The sequence below is a fragment of the Hemitrygon akajei genome, chromosome 1, assembly GCF_048418815.1.
Source record: "Hemitrygon akajei chromosome 1, sHemAka1.3, whole genome shotgun sequence".
Classification (NCBI taxonomy): Eukaryota; Metazoa; Chordata; class Chondrichthyes; order Myliobatiformes; family Dasyatidae; genus Hemitrygon; species Hemitrygon akajei.
In genome coordinates this window covers 34,038,942-34,051,755 of record NC_133124.1, presented here as the reverse complement: position 1 = coordinate 34,051,755, position 12,814 = coordinate 34,038,942, and the positions used below count along the sequence as shown (strand labels likewise).

Sequence of the window (12,814 nt, the reverse complement as noted above, 5' to 3'; positions counted from 1 at the left end):
ATTAAGAAGCAGGGAGGGGATAGATGGAGGAGATAAAGGGCTGAAGGAGGAATCTAATGGAAGAAAGGGTTTGAGGAGGAACCAGAGGAAGGTGATGGACAGTGAGAAGTGAAGGGATAAGAGGGCAACAAGAGTGGGGAAAGAAGGAAGAAGGGGGTAGGGGAGAAATTACTGGAAGTTATAGAAATGGATATTCATGTTGTTGGTTGGATGCTACCTTGTGCTTACAATGGGAATGAACCACTTTCAGCTTCGGAAGTCATGATTAGTGATGAGCTACTTTGACAGAGATGAGGTTAAAAAAAAACCCAAACTTTTTCCTTAAAATGCAGCAAGAGACTGAAAGGTGTTGGTGTTTATTGCAGGGGTTCTCAACCTGGAATCCATGGACACCTGGCTCAGTGGTATTTATTGGTCCATGGCATAAGAAAGGTTGGAAACCCCTGGTTTGAAGGGACCTGGATGCTCTTCTAAAGAAAGTCACTGAAATTTAACACAGCAGCGTAGAGACATTTAGAGACACAAATCAGGTTGGTCTGTACTGCAAAAGGATTTTTGTACAAAAAATAAATATACCTTACTGCAACTATTATAGATTCTTAGCGAGACTGCACTTTCAATGTTGTTTATAGATCTGATCTCCTTACACAAGAATATACTTGCAGAAGACATAATGTACAAAGAGGTCAACAATGTCAAACATTCAGACAGATGAGAAGAAATTTCTTTAATATTCTGTAGGGTACTGAATACTTGAAATTCTTTACTAAAACAGGGCTGTGAGACTCAGTCACCAAGTACATTGACCAACTTCTCAGTATTACGAGAACCAAGATATTTGAGGTTAGGGTAGAACTGATGCAGAGGCAAATATCTACTGTAATCTAACCGAATGTCATAACAGACATGAGGTATTCAAAGTCTTTCTTCTGCTTCTATTTACATTATTTTGGCCTTGAGGGACAGGTCATGAATTTTATGTAATTTTCAAGCAACCACTATGGAGAAGTTGCCTTGTAGAATTTGCGTCTAGTTAAATCTGGCGCAGCAGAAGCTTCTTCATTCATATGAAAGCAGAGGAACACTAGTGGGAGGGGATCAATATTAATTATTTCCATTTCATTTCTTTGCACTTAGTGAAATGCTTCTAATTGTTTTAATACATTCCTATTAAAAAACTACCTATAGTTGTTTAAAATTTTTGAATATCTCTGAATGGCAGCCAACTAAGCTGGGCCATGATACACAATTGTTGAAATGAATTGTAGGGACTGTTGCAATGAAAATTCTAAATTGTTCAGTGTTATGAAAAGCCCAAGAATGAACAGAGTAATGAATGGTAATTAAGTGCAATACTGTAGCTGATTTTCTGAGGAAAAATATATTAAAAAAACACTCCAATTAACCTTTGGTTTCTCCAAGTACTTCACAGGCTTTATATGTTGTAAATTAGGAAATACAAAGGTAACTTTATTACATCTGTGGAAAGCCATACCTGAAAGAACAGCAGCTGAAGAATCCAAACTACAAAGTAATTTCAGTAAGCATGATTGCCCAAAGGGAAACATTAGATCGTCGAATTACTTCCACACTTTCTTCTGCTTACCAAACATTAAACAATAACCCTAATTCAATACATTCATAAATAGTAAAAGCTCCACAGTCACCATATAACCAAACTGTTCAACTGACATGACATATTAAAACACCACCACAGCGAGCTACAATTTGATCTGCAGTTTGATTTTAAAATCCATGACTCATGCTGATTCTGCATATCACTGCATGACAGAGGACTGTACAACAAGCTTCAACACCTGAACCTGGAGTGGGGGTGGAATGATGAGGGATTATGGAAAAATAACTATTAGCTGGGGTTTCTACTCAATGACTTGCTGAGAGTCCCTTTGTAATTAGAGGACCAGCTAAAAATAATTTCCCAGAGAAGAGAAGCCATTTAATTAAGGTACCAAAATGTTTTAAAAACAAATTTCACAACATACACTGGTGATATTAAACCTCGGGTGCCATATATTTGTGAATTTAAGTCCAAGTGGACACAGAAGATTTGTCAAACATCTCCCTTCATTATTAAAACTATATCTACCCCAATATCAATATTTCAAGCAGAATCCATAATCTTTGCTACATTAAGCAAAGTAACATTCCAGCAAGTTGGCAGTCAAGTTGGACCGGCCTCTACAATTTCAGTAGAGAGTCATCTTTGTAACAAGTCACATAATTACAATCCCACTGAAACTGTTTAGCGCACACAAATCAAAAGCAAGAACACAGGCAAACTTTGTTTTTGTCCAGCCTTTAATTTCTAATTAAGTGAAATAAATTTTATTCACAATCACTCACAACTGTCTATGACAACAATACCAAAAAAAATTAAATGACAAGAAAAAAAATGTTCAGGTGAAGTACACAACATCTATAAATTCCCTGAACACAAGGGGTTTCAATCCAAAGCAGCTTCCACTCTCATTCCCTTATCTCCACAACTATTTTCTTGCCTTCTTTATAAAGTGGAACTTTGAAACTCAACAGCTATACACTCCTCACGTGCCTTGACAGAAAAGGCTTTTAAAAAACATGCAATACAAAGGCATTGCAGCTGATCCAATCAACAGAGATATGGACAGATACTGACAGATGGCAATCAGGAGGAGGATTGCCTATTATTTCTCCCTCTCCTTCACAATGCAAGAAACCAAGCCTATTCACAAACTCCCTTCCAATATACCCCACTTAGTCAGTCCAAAAAAAGACCACCTATGCCTTAGTAGTCAGTTCCTGGCGAATAGATAGAGTACCAACTAAACACAAAGCCATCCCATTCAGATACGTTTCAAAGAATAAAGAACTTTTTAAAAACAATGTTCCTGTTTTCAGACTACACCCATGTATTTTGACTCAATGGCTTACTTCTGTGGCATCGCTCTTAGACACATACAGCAAAATTCTACAAACAGAATGAGATGAATGACCACTTACTACTTAAGCGGTCATTTACTCCCCACCCCCACCATGTAGAATTTTGCTGTACAGTTTGCAACGCCTGGCAGACAAATGCTACTTCACCATCGGGACACTACACTATCTTACTGTGGCACACATTTTACACGAACCTCGGATTTACCTATCATGCACAGGACAGCATCTCCAGTAATTCAGTACTAGCTTTAAACAGCCTCTGGAGCCAGGGATTCCCCAACCATGGAGCAATACATTAAGCAGGGGGTCCATGGACCCCAGGTTGGAAACCCCACTGTACAAGTATTCAAATTGTGGTGGGGTTCATTCTGGCTTTGGCTGCCATGTGACAAAGTTGTTATTTTTATGATTTATTGAGCTTGTTTTGTAAACAATGATTATATAACAACGTCAGTAGAAGTATGCATGGCCAGGCATAATATTTCAATGAAAGCTCTAAGTGAAGCAGTTGATAATACTAACAATAAATTAAAGGGTATACCAATGATTTAATGAGTTACATAAAACTGATCACTCCATTTATCTCCACATGCAATATACACATGAAATATCCACACAGCAAAACTTTAAAAACTATGCCTTCCTTATCCTTTTTTTCAAAATAATCAAAATAGGAAATTGTGTCATTTATTTCTGGACAGGCATATCTGGCTCAGACAAGTATACACTTGTATCAATAATAAAGAGAGGTAGCAAGGCCTTTCAGACATTTAAATTGGTAGGGAATGACTTAAAATCAGAAATTGAATTATCAGCTACTTTTCTAAATGTTGAAAATTCTACAGCAAATAGACTTAAATCAGATGGAGAATTTGATCTCAACAATGAAAAATGTTGCAATTGACTTCATATTGAAGGGTGAGCACAGACTTGTCAACTTAAGAATTTTTTAAAAAAATTCAAGATTCAGATTTAGGATACAAGAAAGCTCTCTTCACATTTTCAGTTCTCACTCACTACAAATGCTCCCCAAGTGTTGGGGGCGATACAATTCTCACTATGGGTTCAAATGCCAAGCAGGACTAGAGCACAAATCCTTGTCTTGAGAAGTCAATCCAGGGAGGCTCTGCTGCTCCATGTGCCATTTTCAGGACTTTAAACTCAAGTGCTGTATGTCTTCCCCACAGAAAGTAAAAAATCCCTCATCACTACTCTTAAGAGGTAGGAGAATTTTCTCTAGTTGACAAATAATATGTAGCTTTAAAAACAACATGACTAAACAAATAAAGCTGGTCGCTAACCTTTGCAGTTTTCTGGACAATGGTTTAAGATGACTGCTGTGCTACCTGTGTTGGTTTTTTTCCAGAAGTCCCAGATTCACTACTGAATTTTACACCATGTTATGGAGTCTTAAGATAAACATCTGAGTTAGTTCTGCTCAATTTAAATACATTTTCTAACAGATTTTGCAAACTTGATAAAACCACATTCCATTCCCAGCAAACCCAATGTTTCGATCATAGTTAAAAGCAAGGGTTTATCCAAAAGTACCGGGGAAATTGGGGAATCCCAGAATAAACAATAAAATAAATTCAAATGAAGTCATTTTATATCATTCAAAAAATGAAAATATAAAGAATTATTCCAAAAAGATACAAGAAATACACGTCCTTTGGGCAAATGCCTATAGTAGAGTAAATATTAGCCAACTGTATTTTCTCCTGTACATGCATCCTAATCCAAACAAACAGAACTAAAATTAGTTTAACATACTGGTTTTGCATTGGTGGAGCTGTGTCCACTATGTTAGTGGGAATTCTTTCAGTTTTTGCACCTGGCCCCAGAAACCTCAAATAAATATGGTAAAATGGCAGGCAACAGTGATGACATAACTTTAAGGGGGAAAACAAGCAGAAAAATCTGAAATGAAAGTCCAATTAACATGCTATTAAAAAGCAACAATTAATAATGAAAAACTATTAAAGATCTATATACAGAAAAGCTCCACATTTTTTGAGTTCAAGCATGAATACAACTCATAATTCATTTAGCTGCAGAATTAGGAAAACAAGTGAGTAAACATTACTGTATCTTCATCACATAATATATTTTACCAATAAGTCAGTTTCAAGTATACAAGCTCCATTATGGTGCTGAATTTGTTTCAAGTAGTGAGTGGCACTCAAGACCACCGATAAGCTCAGTATTTATTGCCCATCCTGAACGATGGGAAGGGTGAGCGAAGAGGTAATATTTGGAAAGGATTAGCCAAAGAAATGGGTATTTCACTCATGAGGCAAAAGTAGAGAAAGCAGAAGCAAAGCTTGCAGGGCCACATGCGCAAAGCTACGCTGCTGGAACTTTCACAACAGATCCACTGTACAGTTTCACCCAGAGTATAGCATTTCAAGTGAAGAACATCTAATTTCTTGCAATTCAAAAAGGACCTAAACAACACAGCTCCTAAAATTAAATTCCTTCAATTAATGCCACATCAATCAAATCGAATCACTACTGAAATTCTAATAGGGGCATAAAACAAATTTCATATGAGGTGATTCAAAGAGCATGAAACATTAAATGGATTGAAATATGAAGATTTAAGAAAGAAAAATTGAAGGCATTTCACACAAACTACTACTAGACGTGTCAAAATGGCCTGAAATAAAAAGCAAAAGCTTTACCACATAAAGTATTACTTTGACATGTACAGAAAATTAAGAGGAAAACTCAAACTCAGGAACACCCAGAAACTAATGACGTGCAAAAGGTACACAAGAAAAATATAGAAACTATTTTGAAATAAACTGTATAGTATTGCATTGGTTATGTAATCAGATTAGTCATTCAAACTCCTGGACCTTTGTTCCAGAAAATGCATTCAATGTTCCAGCAGTATAGGATTCTCAAATCAATGTATTTTTTAAAAATAATAGTTTGAGGAAAATTAATCAAACACAGAATTTCTGTGTAGAATCTATATAGTTCAGTGCTGTTTATTTTTACCTATTCAAGCTTTTAACTCCAAACTACCTTCTGAAGTGGCTATTTATTTCAAGTGTTTTCGCAAGACAACTATAATTGCGGAATAAATGCATCACCAGCAAAAACTACTTCCTGAGACATAAATACTTTTGTGAAGTGCAAAATAGATATACAAGTAGGCCTTTCAGCCCTTGAGTTTGGCGCATCATTCTATCAGACAATAACTTAACGGAACACCATCAGGTACAACTTGCTGAACAAAAAAAATGCATCAACACGAGGTAATTTTTCAAAACTGAACTACACAAAAGGGCACAAAGTGGCATTAAACCACTTACTAGGGATAAAGTCACATGGTGGGAAAAGATGTCAATGTTGAAAGCAGAGAATGATAGAGAAAAACAATTGCAAAGACTTTTGAAAGCACACTATAAACGAATCTAACTTTAAACAGCTATGACAAAAAGTTATGACAAGGTTTTGGAATGGTCTGGGGAGAGTGCAACTCATTCATAGTGAATCAGGGTAATATCCCACTCTGTTAGAGCCTCACACATAAAAGCAAGAAATGAGCACTCAGTTACAGACATCAACCTTGTGATTATGAGTAAAACTGCCTAAGTTTATACTTGCTGCAGAATTGTGTGCAAACCAATTTCCAAATATCTAGACGGGCATCATTTATTGCCAGAGAGAAAGCCAATACAAGTTCATTCTGGATGACATGTCCACAATTAAGAAATGGATTACAAATGAAACTGACTATGAAGTCATAAAGTACTTAAAGAGGAGTTTATAAATGGAGACCTAAAGCTCAAAGTTACAGGTGGCAAAAAAATAAACAAATTGCAGAAATGTATAATTAAAATTAGATAGCAACTTTGTCTTTGCCATATCATATGCCTCGATGATCCTGCTTCTTAAGAGCAGGAAAATGGTAGTGCAGTTAGTGTTGCTTCAAGAGACCCAGAGTTGATCCTGACTGTACAGAGTCCACATATTCTTGCCAACACCAACCAGGTTTCCTGCTGGTGCTTTGGATCACTCCCACATCTCAATGATGTGTTGGTTAGTTGACTCGAGTTCTCCAAGCACTGTAATCCCTCAATATAGGTCATGACAAAAACAACCATACATGAATTCACAGCAGTTAAGTGGTCCTTTTATCTCAACACAGTTGTGCAACCATTTTGACAGAACTTCAAAGGTTCTTTTTACTATCAAAGTATGTATGCAGAATACAACTCTGAAACTTGTCTTCTCAGTCATAAAATACAGAAAACCATACTTGCAGTTCTTTCCACCCAACATGAAAACAAAACTGACATACAACTATGACAGGTCTTGAAATATACAAGTACAAGCTCAATTCAGCTGATTAATACAGAGATGTTCATTTTGGGTTTAACCAGAACCATTAGATTCAGACCAACCAATCACAGTCTGGGAGCAAACAGGAACACAAGACCTAAATTCATGAGTGATCACACTTGACATTAAGGCAACAAGGAACTCTGGCAAAATGGGAGGCAAGGAAGGTTTCAAAGGGAAAGCACTCCAATGCTTTAGAAGTGATATACTGCACAAAGGTGGTGGTTAAAGATCAATCATTCCTAATCCAGGACATTTCAGCAGGAGTCCCTCAGTATACTAGTCAGGCAGCCATCTTCAATTACCCTCCTTTCATCTGAAGTATGCATGCTTGTTGCTCGCCAAGCATTCAGTTCCAATCGAATCTCTTCAAACGAAACAGTCCAGATCTTTATACATCTGATGAGCGGAAAGTAGCATTCATGCCACAGAAATGCCAGGAATGACCGTCACCAACCAGGGAACATGTTACCACCTAGCCTTGATATTCAGTGGCATCAGCATCCACAAGTCCCCATGTCATCATCGGTCTGGGATTCACCAATGAGCAGAAGCTCAGCTGGATCAACAGTGGCCGCAAGACCAGTTCTGAGGCTGCATGTCCTTCATCCCAGCACAATGAAGTGTTCAGCACTTGTTGGATGAGTGGACTTTCAACAATTGTCAAGGAACTCAACACTATCCAGGACAAAACAGCTTGCTCAATTGGTCCCCATTCACCACTCAAAACATTCATTACTTACACAGAGACTACAATGTGCACCCTCTTCAAAACACACAGCAGTTATTTAGTTCGGCTGCTACAAATGCCATCCTTTTCTCCCAGTTTTTCCCTGTCTCCACATCTGCTCTCAAGGAAAGGCCTTCCATTCCAGGACATCTGAAATGCCATTTTACAAGGAACATAACTTCCCTTGGACTGTGGTTGATGCAGTCCTCTCTGACATCTCCGTTTGTCAAACTTTTACTTCCATCCTACCACTCCCCAAACAAAATCATCCTCAACTTTAATCCTCCTAGCCTCTACATCTGGCGCATTGGCCTTCATTATTTCCGCCGGCTGCAAGACGATCTCACCACTAGCCACAAATTCTCCCCACTCCTTTCTGCCTTCCCCAGCCCACTGGTCCTTGAGGCTGATACTTTCTCCTGAAACCATGGGATTTTTAACCCTTCTTCTCATATCTCCTCCTTCACCACAATCCAGTCCTTCCAGGTGAGACACACATATATACACCCATCTTTCATCTACCTACTGAGTTCAGTGTTCCTGATGTGGCATCCTCTACATCAACAAGATGAAACACGTACAAAACGACCAATTTGCAGAGGAACCATGGCCATCCTGAATTCGATTGTTACTTCAATTTCCAATCCCCACACAAACCTGTTCACAGCCTTCTCCATAGCCAGACTGAGGCCAAATGTAAAATAGAAAATTGACCCCTCATATTCCGCCTGGGTTGCCTACAGCCCAATAGAAGCATCGAATTTTTCAATTTCAGGGAACCACAAACTCCTGTGTAATCCCCTTCTCTCTCCCAAGCTTCCTTGTTTTTGTCCCCTTCCAACCCCCATTATGTACAACCCCCATTATGTATCTCAATCCTTTTCCTCCTGGTCTATCCACCCATTTCACCCACCAATTCCCTGTCCCCATCCAGTTCTGCCTGCCCTTCACCTCTCCCCCAACTGTTCCTATTAACACATTTCTTACAGCTTTTATGTTCCTGTGTATAGGCCACCCATGGATTACAAACTACCGATTTCTGGACACATCCTACATATGAACGATCTCTCCTCACATTACTAAATTCAAAAGCCTTACCAATGCCAGAACTAGCTTCCCTTCTCTCTCCACTTTAATATGTGTTCTTTCTTTTCAGTTCTTATATTCTTCTCAGTTCTTATGTTGATATTACATTGAATGTATGATTACCACAAATTACATGTTTGCGTGATTTTCTATTTATGGACATCCGTGAAAACAGAAACCCCTTGTTATTCAGGGACAGACTATCATCCTCCGTCAACGGCCTTCAACTTCACCCTCCCTTTGGATCCATCTGCCCATGGTCTGTCACCTCTCTTGGCTCTCTGCTTTTAGTCCTGCTGCAGGAACTCGACTCAAAACATTGACATTCCACCGCCCCCCCCCCCACCCCCATGTTGCTCGAGAATCTACCATCTATAGTCACTGGTGTCCATGAAATTCAGGAAAAGTCACTTTGTCATACGTGGTAAAAAAAATTATCATTCAGGGAACGAAATCAATTCTGTAGCTAAATACGCGCATTTCTAAACAGTAACGGAAATAGCAAGTCAGAACTTTTGATAGTTTGTTTTTGTACAACAGCTGAAAATATCAAATTTTCCAGAATGCGAAATGCGCACTGTAAAAGCAAAAGGCAATGGTTTCCGATCTCGGAGCATTGAAAGTCCTCCGCTTCTACAACTGCTCAACTTCTTGTTTCTGAACGTTATGGCGAGAACTTAACTCGAACGTAAAATTAATCCCAAAAATAACCCCAACAGAAAGTAAGAATGGTGCCCAATATGCATTTGGGGAAGGAGGTTACTCCGCTTTGTGCAGCTCAATGGAGAGGGGCTGGTGGCACCTTAGAAGGAGCAGCCAAGTAGTTGCCACCGGCCTTCCTGCCATGGGCGTCCTCTCTCGGGGGAAGCCCCAGACTTGCCGCTGCCAGTGGGGGAAGGGGGCAGAGCAACCCGTCCACTCGGCACCTACGGGGAGCTGTAGTCCAGCCACCCGCTCCCAGTCGCCGCGTCCGCCGGAAAGAGCCCGGAAAAAAAACACTACAATTCCCGAGAGACGCCGCGGGAATCAGCCGGCGCCTGCGCATTGCGACACGTTTGCGATGTTTATCATTACAGTTGGTGAGCCGCTCCGCGAACTGTGGCGCAACCTAACCTCAAGTGCTAACCCCGCCCCTCTCCCGAGAGCCGCCGCCGCCTATTGGCTCCCATGAGCTGGCCAATGCCCTCCAAACTCTCCCATAGGTCAACCTCCCTATCAATCAAGGGTGTTTCCGTTCAAGTTAGGTGGAGAGACGAAGGCAAAGCTCGCATTTTGGAGAAATAGTAAACGCGATTAAAGAAAGCAGCGCCTTTCCGAGGCGGCTGCGGCAGGGCAGCGCCAAACCAGCGCGGGCAGGGCCCGTCCCGGCCGCCACCAAAACACCCCCGAGTAACACTGCAGCTCCAGCACTGCCATGAACAAACACCACACAGACACACACACACGTACTTGGTGGCCTCGGCGAAGTTGCGAGCAGCCGAGTCGGGGAGCGGACGCCCGGCGCAGCGTGCTGCCAGAGTCCCCCGGCTCCCGCACGCAGGCGGCGGCACCGGGCAACACAAGAGGCTCAGCCTCCCGACCCGTCCCAGCAGAAACCACGCCGCCGCCTCGGCTCCAGGGTGAGCCGCCAAAATAATAAAAAAAAAGGAAGAGCAGCGAGCGAGGCGGGCAGTCGGTGTCCGGGAGAGCGAGGGGGCAGCTTACTCACCGGCTCGGCGGGACTGGAGGGGAGGGTCACCAGGGGCGACGATTCACCAGCCTGACCTTCGCTTCTGAAGACGGCCTCTCCGAGCTGTCCGCCATGTTGCTCCTTGTGTATTTAAATGGCAACCGCCCACAATCAAGGGAGGCGAGCGGAGGGGGAGGGACGGACGGAGAGTGGGGAGGTGGGCCCGGCTCAGCCCAGCCTAGCCCGAGAGCGACATACGCTGCTGCTGCCGCCGCGGCCCCCGAAACCAGTAACCATCTCGGCGCCGTTCACCTGGCCGCCCGGGGCGAGTAGCCCCGCAGCCGGGCGGGATGCCCATCAGCTCACGGTCCGCGCAGCCTGGAGCCGAGATGGGCAGAATTAAATCTCTCTTAATTGTTTTGCCTTCCACCCCGGCACGCTAAAACTGACCTGTTACTCTCTCTTGAAGTCAATCTTTACAAAACTAAAAGTCTCCCGAGCTAGTGAGAGATTCACGGCTAACGTGGGCGGGTTGGAAACGTGGACTTCATCGTCGCAGCTTTGGAATTCCTTGGTGGGATCAGGAGATGAGTGTTTTGCCGGTGTCAATTTATGGTTTAAAACGCTCGGCAGCACTTAAGGATATCAAAACGAATCTTGCCTTTTAGGTGAATTGTCGAGCAGCCAGAGAGGGAGATATCAAATGCGATGACAAAGCCCATTCGAGCAGCTGGGTTTTACAGATGTGATAGTTAAGTTTGGGGAGGGCACTGTCGAGTTCAGAGGCTGGGCTGCTGCCAGTTGTGGAAGGAAATGAAAGTAGAAGCTCAAGGAGCGGAGTGCAGAAGCGAGTGCTGTAGTCTTGGAAGAAGATTACGCCGATAAGGAGGGGTTAAGGCCGTAAAGGGATTTACATAGAATGGGGGCTTTGTTTATCACACATGTGCATTTTAAATCTGTCTTGTCTTTGGGAGCAAAGACCAGCCGTGCCTTTTTTTAGGACCAATGTACAACTCTAGACTTTCAGGTTTGCAAATATCAACACATTATAATATTTACGATCTTAAAGCGAGCATAATAAGATAATTGGAGGGAAATAAACAGTCGACGTTTCGGACCGAGATCCTTCATCAGGATTGAAAAGGAAGGAGACAGAAGCCAGAATTTAAAAATAAGGGGGGGGGGGGGGGGAGTAGACAAGCTGGCAGGTGATAAGGTGAGGAGTACAAACTGGCAGGTGATAGGTAAAACCAATCGGCTTGTACTCTTTCCCCTCCTTCCATCATTTTATTCTGGCTTCTGCCCCGTTGCTTTCCAGTTTGAATGAAGGGTCTCGGCCCGAAATGTCGACTGTTTATTCACTTCCATAGATGCTGCCTGACTTGCTGAGTTCCTCCAGCATCGTGTGTGTGTGTTGCTCAAGATTTCCAGCATCTGCGAAATCTCTTCTGTTTATAATAAGATCATTCACCGGACATAACTGGCTTTAAAGAGGAACTTAAGATGAGATCGGAAATTATGGTTTGAATTTCCAGCGCAATGTTTGAGATTCATGCGGACGTGATTGGTAACTTAACGGACAAAGAGCAGGGTCTTGGTAATTCCAAGAGTTCAGCGTTGCAAAATACGAAATTCTGGAAATGGTGGGAGGAGGAATATTGAACGATTGCAGAAATACGGAGAGATGTACCCAGCAATGCATTTGATTGGAGGAATTGGAGTACCTGGAAAAGTTGTGGATTAGCAAGAGGAGCAAGAATACTGGTGAGCAAGAATACAATTTAATATTAATTGTTTACATTTACAAAACAGAGGAGTTTGTCAACAGTGGAAGTAAGAGGCATAAATGAAAATAACGTATAGATAAAGGAATTCTGAAATTTAAAAAAAAATTCCCTTTCCTTTTCCCCTGTCTCGGTAAAAACAGAAAATACTGGAGAGCTCAGCCTGTGCAGAAAATAGAACAGTTAATGTTTCACGAACTCCCTGTCCCAATTTTGGTTGAGTCCTGGACCAAAAACATTAACAATTTT

At 41.5% G+C, this 12,814-nt stretch overlaps 1 protein-coding gene across 9 annotated transcripts in view; it reads right to left on the bottom strand.

Moving 5' to 3' along the window:
• The window catches only part of ncoa2 (nuclear receptor coactivator 2), a 320,940-nt gene extending 309,360 nt beyond the window's left edge, over positions 1-11,580 (bottom strand). For 7 of the 9 annotated variants that reach the window (XM_073040720.1, XM_073040777.1, XM_073040761.1 and 4 more), the window contains exon 1: positions 10,821-10,958. The gene's annotated coding sequence lies outside the window, so the exon portion shown is untranslated. Of the gene's footprint in view, positions 1-10,820; positions 10,959-11,231; positions 11,417-11,442 lie in introns of those variants that run through there. The other 2 variants (XM_073040731.1, XM_073040742.1) reach the window with 2 other exon arrangements.
• Between the last annotated feature and the right edge of the window lie 1,234 nt (positions 11,581-12,814).